Source organism: Bubalus kerabau, chromosome 23, assembly GCF_029407905.1.
Source record: "Bubalus kerabau isolate K-KA32 ecotype Philippines breed swamp buffalo chromosome 23, PCC_UOA_SB_1v2, whole genome shotgun sequence".
In the NCBI taxonomy this organism is placed as follows: Eukaryota; Metazoa; Chordata; class Mammalia; order Artiodactyla; family Bovidae; genus Bubalus; species Bubalus kerabau.
Genome location: NC_073646.1, coordinates 41,321,403 through 41,329,112, shown reverse-complemented (window position 1 = coordinate 41,329,112; position 7,710 = coordinate 41,321,403). Strand labels below are relative to the sequence as shown.

At 48.3% G+C, this 7,710-nt stretch overlaps 1 long non-coding RNA gene across 1 annotated transcript; it reads left to right on the top strand.

Moving 5' to 3' along the window:
• Window positions 1-4,729: 4,729 nt before the first annotated feature.
• On the top strand, window positions 4,730-7,431 carry LOC129637468 (uncharacterized). The gene is made up of 4 exons (XR_008707488.1): window positions 4,730-4,869; window positions 4,967-5,172; window positions 6,446-6,605; window positions 7,327-7,431. It is a non-coding gene; the product is annotated as an uncharacterized LOC129637468 (long non-coding RNA).
• Window positions 7,432-7,710: the final 279 nt, after the last annotated feature.

The following is a 7,710-nucleotide window of genomic DNA, read 5'->3' as shown; positions in this document are numbered from 1 at the left end:
GGCAGCCATTCCCTTCTCCAGGGGATCTTCCTGACCCAGGAATTGAACCTGGGTCTCCGGCATTGCATGCGGATGATTCACGGACTGAGCTATGAGGGAAGCCCAAAAACTCCCTCCCCAAAAAAGTGCCTGGGGTCCCTCAGAAGGTCAGGGTTCAAACATCCCATCACACCTCTGATGCAGGTTGTCCTCCCAAAAAGTAAGTCCAAGTGTTCACGCCTGGCTCCTGTGCATGTGACCATGTCTGGAAATAGGGCCTTTGCAGATGTACTCAGGGTATGATGAGGTCGTACTGGACTAGAGTGGGCTTTAATCCATCAGCTGAGCTGGTGTTCTTAGAAGACGAGGGAAATCTGGACACATGACCTGCAGGAGAGAGAGGTCTTGTGAAGACAGGGGCCCAGGTCGATTCACTTATAAGCCAAGGTGTGTTAGGGGCACCAGCAGCTGCCAGAAACTAGAAAAGAGCCGTGGATAGATTCTCCCTGGGCCTCCAGGAGGAACCAGTCCTGCCAGCACCTTGAACCTGGACTTCTGGCCCCCAGAGCTGTGTGAGAAGGCACTGCTGTGGTTTTAAGCCACAGCTCTTGGTCATGTTTACAGTGGGCCCCAGGAAACAGACACAACATCCTCTTGGGGAGCATTGGTGCTCGTGCCCTGAGGGTCATGGCATAGATGCAAGCTCTTGGGAAGGCGACTTGGGGAGATTATCCAGATGCCTAAAGCCCGTGCTTCCTGCTCCAGCTCTTCCTCTCATGGGAATTTATCGCAAAGATGTATTCAGACAGGTCGCCAGAAGCGTTTGTACGCATCTTCTTTCCAGCATGGCGGAAATTAGCCAAAAAGGAAAACAACCCAAGTCAATAGGAGTCTGCTGGACTAAATTATGGTGCTTTCACTCTTTAAAAAAGAAGGCGCAAGAAGAAACGGACAAGAGTGAGGAAGTTGAGTGCTGATCTGGAGCAGGATCCAAATCATTATTGCTAAGTGAAAAAAAAATGGAGGTGCCAAAGGAAGCATGATTCATATCCATTTTGGAATTAAAGGAATTACATACATGCATGTGTGTGTAAACATATCTCAAGGCAGAGTTACAGGTGTGGGTGGAAGCATGAATACCGGTAACAGTCTGCTTCTGGGGAGGAGAAACGGGTGTCAGGACCGGGTGATGACTGACCTTTCCCTGAAGCCTCTTTGTATGATGAAATCTTTCCTTTCTTCGAGTAGTACCTAATTTATTTATTTGTTTTTAATATTTTTAAAGTTTTATTTTAATGTGGACCGCTTTTACAGTCTTTATTGAATCTGTTACAATATTGCTTCTGTTTTTACATTTTTGGTTTTTCGGCTGCCAGGCATATGGGATCCTGGCTCCCTGACCAGGAATCAAACTCGCACCCCCTGCGTTGGAAGGCAAAGTCTTAACCATGGGACCGCTAGGGAAGTGCCCCTAATTTTTTTTTTTTTTTACCCTTTTCATATTTATCATACAGAAGTTGAAAAACTTAAAACTACAACTTTTTTTCTGTAAACCCAGTATGGTAAAAACCCAAGGTAACATTAAACAACTTCTAGTATGTTCTGAAGATACTTCAAGTGTTCTTTGATTCATTCTTGAAAAGCAGGAAAAAGATATTAAATGAACATTTTTTTGTGTGTTATGCCAGCAAAAATAGATTGTCACTTCTTATAGAATGTACTTGTCTCGCTAAAAAATATATATAAAAAAATCACCTGTGATGAAATGTCCATTTAATTTGACAAGATTTTTTGTTTTATATTTTCAGTAACTTTTCTTATAAAGATTAAATGCTGTTATATTGTAGGGAGTTGAGAAAGCACAACCGTCAAAAGACAATCAAAGCCATTCATAATTTCACTGTAAGAACTAACCACTGTAATCATCCTAATGTGTTTTTCTTTTTCTGTGAATATGTAAAACATACACAGAGATTGTTACGTTAAATCCATCTGACTTGATGATATATTGCAGTGCCATGGTTTTAGAAATTCCTTTTATAACCTTGTTGATTTTTTTTAAATTTTATTTTATTTTTAAACTTTACATAATTGTATTAGTTTTGCCAAACATCAAAATGAATCCGCCACAGGTATACATGTGTTCCCCATCCTGAACCCTCCTCCCTCCTCCCTCCCCATTCCATCCCTCTGGGTCGTCCCAGTGCACCAGCCCCAAGCATCCAGTATCATGCATCGAACCTGGACTGGCAACTCGTTTCATACATGATATTTTACATGTTTCAATGCCATTCTCCCAAATCTTCCCACCCTCTCCCTCTCCCACAGAGTCCATAAGACTGTTCTATACATCAGTGTCTCTTTTGCTGTCTCGTACACAGGGTTATTGTTACCATCTTTCTAAATTCCATATGTATGCGTTAGTATACTGTATTGGTGTTTTTCTTTCTGGCTTACTTCACTCTGTATAATAGGCTCCAGTTTCATCCACCTCATTAGAACTGATTCAAATGTATTCTTTTTAATGGCTGAGTAATACTCCATTGTGTATATGTACCGTAGCTTTCTTATCCATTCATCTGCTGATGGACATCTAGGTTGCTTCCATGTCCTGGCTATTATAAACAGTGCTGCGATGAACATTGGGGTACACGTGTCTCTTTCCCTTCTGGTTTCCTCAGTGTGTATGCCCAGCAGTGGGATTGCTGGATCATAAGGCAGGTCTATTTCCAGTTTTTTAAGGAATCTCCACACTGTTCTCCATAGTGGCTGTACTAGTTTGCATCCCCACCAACAGTGTAAGAGGGTTCCCTTTTCTCCACACCCTCTCCAGCATTTATTACTTGTAGACTTTTGGATCGCAGCCATTCTGACTGGCGTGAAATGGTACCTCATAGTGGTTTTGATTTGCATTTCTCTGATAATGAGTGATGTTGAGCATCTTTTCATGTGTTTGTTAGCCATCTGTATGTCTTCTTTGGAGAAATGTCTATTTAGTTCTTTGGCCCATTTTTTGATTGGGTCATTTATTTTTCTGGAGTTGAGCTGTGGGACACCATGACCTGTCCCCCTAAGTTGGTCTGACCTCATCTGCCCTCTCTGAACTTGATTTGCCCCCGTGTCCACCTCTCCTGCCAGGTGGCCTCCCGTCTGCTTCTTGACATGCACCTGTGCTCTGCACCTGTCTCTGGCCCCTGCAGCCCCTCCAGGTCTCTGTGAGGCTGAGCGGCTTGTTCCATTTGAGTGTCACTTCTTACCTAGGCCCTCCTGGCCACTGCCATTCAATTTGCAAATCCACCCTGCCCTCCTCACTCCCTTCTCCAGCCTCCTTTTTCTTCATGGCAGCTTCCTTCTAACATCCGATGTAATGGACTTAACTCTTCTGGGCATCTCTTCCCCGTTTATGAACAAGATTCTGTCCATTCCTAAAATTTATCTTGATGCCCAAATGCACAGTGTGACTATATCTAGAAATGAGGCCTTTAAGGAGGTGACTAAGGTTAAATGGGGCTTCCCTGGTGGCTCAGACAGTAAAGAATCTGCTTGCAAAGCAGGACACCCCAGTCTGATCTGTGGGATGGGACAATACCCTGGAGAAGGGAATGGCTACCCACTCCAGTATTCTTGCCTGGAGAATCCCATGGACAGAGGAGCCTGGCAGGCTACCGCCCTTGGGGTCACAGAGTTGGGCATGACTGAGTGATGAACACTTTCATTCTCAAGGTTAAGTGAGGTCATAAGGGTGGGGCCCTGATCCAATAGGAGTGGTGGCCTTATAAGAAAAGGAAGAGACACCAAATCTCTCTCTTTCTGGGTGTCCAGAGGAAAGGCCACCCAGAGGACACAGTGAGAAGGGAGCCATCTGAAAGTGAAGTCGCTCAGTCGTGTTCGACTCTTTTCGATCCCATGGACTGTAGTCTACCAGGCTTCTCTGTCCATGGGATTTTCCAGGCAAGATTACTGGAGTGGGTTGCCATTTCCTTCTCCAGGGGATCTTCCCGACTCAGGGATCGAACCCAGGTCTCCTGCATTCCAGGCAGACACTTTACCCTCTGAGCCACCAGGGAATATTACTATAAGAAAAGAAAGAGACACCAAATCTCTCTCTTTCTGGGTGTCCAGAGGAAAGGCCACCCAGAGGACACAGTGAGAAGGGAGCCATCTGCGAGCCAGGAAGAGAGGCTTCTCTAGAAACCAACCCTGACAGCACCTTGACCTTGGACTTTTAGTCTTCAGAACTGTGAGAAAGGAACATCTGTTGTTGAAGCCTCTCAGTCTGTGATCTCTTGTCATGGCAGCTGGGACTGACAATACAGCTGCATCATCCCATGAGAACGTCAGCTCTGTGACGACAGGCATGTGGATCTCCTCTCTCTTTTGTATGAATACTTCCTGTGAGAGTACCAAATACATATTTGCTGAGGGCAGAAGGTGGTTTGTTCCTGGCTCTTCCAGGGAAAGTAGGGATGGGTCTGGGGGCTCCTGAGTGTGTCTGGACACCACAGGGACAGTGAGGAGTCCAACCTGGTTGGTGACGATCACTGCTTTCCCCAGTTCCTTCTGGAGCAGGGTCTGAGTTCTTGCTTATGACCCCACATCTGTTGCCATGGGTGTGTCTCCCTCCCTCTCCACTGGGGCAGTGACTGAGTCTCTGGCTAATTCAGATTTTCTAGTTCTGCATCACCAGATGTACCAGTTACCTTTTTATTAGTGTTTTGAAGATGAAAACGGCCAAGAGCTGCCAGTTACGGAAAAGGTGGGTGCCCATTCCCTTGGTTCCAGTGGCCCCACCTCGGACTCCAGGATGTGCAGATGCCAAGCCTGGGGACGCCCCCTCTGAGCTGGGAACCTGCCGTATCGTGTGGCGTCGAGACAGCAAAGACAGCACAGGTCACCCCCACCTCACCCTGGATCGCACACACCGTTTATTTCCTGTGTCTACTGCCAAAACCTGACACACATGCCATATGTCCACTTGTTTTCAAAGACTCTAGGATTGTAGACGCCTGGGTGGTGTTCGCACACACAGGGAGGTGTGATCACCGCCGACACGTGGAGCCTGTGTGCCGGGAGGCCGCGCGATCCTGCCCGGCCACATCCAACAGACACATACGTTGGAGCTGTCGTAACTGTAGACGCATAGCGCATGTCCTGGGGGCAGACAAGGCGCTAAATTAATTCTAAAAGCCGGTTGTAAGTTTCTTGCCCAAATGCTCCCTCGCCGTATAAATAGCTTTTGCGTTCCACGTTTCCACTGTGGTCTCTCCGGAAGCCCAGATGTGTGATTCTGGCTTTATTTTTATAGCGCCGAGCATCTTCAAAATAGCCCCATCTCCATAGAAGGAAACCGGCGGGGGGCGGGGGGGGAGGCGGGAGGCAGTGATCAATGCTAAGCAGGGGGATGTTTGCTCTATCTGGCTAGGAGTCCTTGCCTCCTGCTTCAGCACCTCAGCCCCTGCAGGATGCTCTTCTAAACCTTCCAAGGAGGAACTTCTTGTCCTGGTTCTTTCTGTCTCTTCTCCAGGACAGGCTGGAGTCTTCCCCAAAGTCTTCCCCAAAGACACCTGGAGCGTGGCCCAAGTCCTGCCTCCTGCACCTCTTCTGAGTTGAAGGTTTTCTGCATGTCATATTGACCCACTGGGGCTTCTTTGTGAACTTGAGGTGTGCTGGATTTGGGAGCAGAGCAAACTAGAATCCTGGCAGAAGATGTGAAAGGGAGATGGAAATGACTTCCTGGGTGTGTGTGTTTGGGGAGGGGTGGGGGGGATGATGAAAGAGGTGCAAGGACCCTGGTCTCAGCCTGAGTCTTGAGCGTTGGCCCCTCCCGTCCCCCACCACTCCCCTCCCTCCCCTCCCCTCCTTCCTCTCCCTCCTTCGGCTTCCTGTTCCAGGCTCTAGTTCTCCTGCTCACCTTGCCCAGGACCCCCCGCTGCTCCATGTGGGTATTAGAAAAGTGTCCCTCTCTGGGTGCATTCAACTCCACGGGTGCTCACCTGAGCAAGTGGACAACACCCTTTGAAAAGGAAAAGTCTGCCCTTCCTCTGTGCAGATGCAGCTTTGTACATGCATGAATGCAGAGCTCAGTGAATGGAGGACAGAGTGGATTTCAGCTCCACTTGCCTCTCGGCTAGCTGCCTTTTTGCAGTGCGTGACCTGCACAACAGTCCCAGGCAGTCCAGGAAATGGATTCTTTTCCCCTCAGTCTAGCACAGATACTTCCTATTTGCTCTGGCCTTTGTGACAGATTCTGTTCTCCAAAATATTGTTGACAATGACATCTCCCATTTCACGCGAGCTTACAGGGATGGTTCTTTCATCTAGACTTGGAGTCTACATTCTATCCCCTTGAATCTGGAGGGTGTATGACCTTGGCAGAGGTGATGCTATGTGACTTCTGAGGTGAGGTTTAAAAGGTCATAAAGCTCCCTCTTGGTTCTCTTGGGAGGCTCTGTCTTGCATATGGCAGTATGCAGCTGCCATACTGCAAGGAAGCCCAACTAGCCCGTGCAGAGAGACCAGAGAGAGGCCCTGGGTGAGTGTTCCAGCCAGCGGGAAGGTTCCAGCCAGCAGGACGGGAAGGTTCCAGCCAGCAGGGCGGGAAGGTCCCTGCCAACAGCCAGCAGCAGGTGAGACACATGAGTGGAGGTGGCCCGTGGATCCATGAGCATAAGGAAAAGGTTCTTTTCTGCTACTAAGTTTCAGGGTGCTTTTTTTTTTCCTTCTCTAAACTTATTTTTTTTTATTTATTTTCAATTGGAGGATAATTGCTTTACAACATTGTGCTGATTTCTGCAGTACATTAGCATGAATCAGTCATAGGTACACACATGTCTCCTCCCTCTTGAACCTCCCTCCCACTTCCCACCCCATTCCAGCCCCCTGCATTGTCACAGACCACTGGGTTGGTCTTCCTGTGCTATAGAGCAGCTTCCCATTAGCTGTCTATTTTACACATGGTAATATATATTTCAATGTGGGGTGTTTTTTGTTTTAAACTTACACAGCAGTGGTAATTAGATGATCTTCAAAACTCGGCTGTGCTCCTCCATCAAGAAGCCCTCCAGGATGCCTAGGCTGGGTCGAGACATTCCTTCTTCTGGGCCCCTTCCCGTTGCTCCAGGCTCTTTGATCACACCACTTAGGCTGTGCGTTAATCCCTGCAGCAACTCTGTGAGCCAGCTCTCACTAGCCCCACTTCATAGATGAGGAAGCTGAAGCTTGGAAGGTTAGGAGACATTGCCCAGGTCCACGACTGCCAAATTGGCAGGGCCGGGTCTCATCCCTGGAGGGGGCTGTAAAAGATATGGAAATATATAAAATAAAATTCATGAGATTGCCTGGTACCAGGTTCCCAAACCTTCTGACTTGCACCTGTGGAACTCTTGGTTAAGGACCCCAGACAGAGGTGAACAAAGCCCAGTGTACCCCCTGAATTCAGCACCCTCCCAACAAGGTAAGATGCCCCTCAGAGCTGTCAGAGATTCTGAAAGCAAACCACAAGGCAGTCAGCCAGGAACGTGGCTCCGACACATGGTCGAGGCGGCTGCAGCCCACAGATCTGGGGCAGCCGGCTCCGTACTGAGGCCAGGGCTCCGTAGGCTCCAGCAGGTGGGGAGAAGCGGGGTGGGTGGGCGAGATTCATGCTTGTGCAGGTGGAGGCCTGGGAGCTGCAGGAAGCAGCTCTGTGCTTAGGCTTCTCTGGCTCCCAGGCTGAGAAATCGGAGGCCCTGG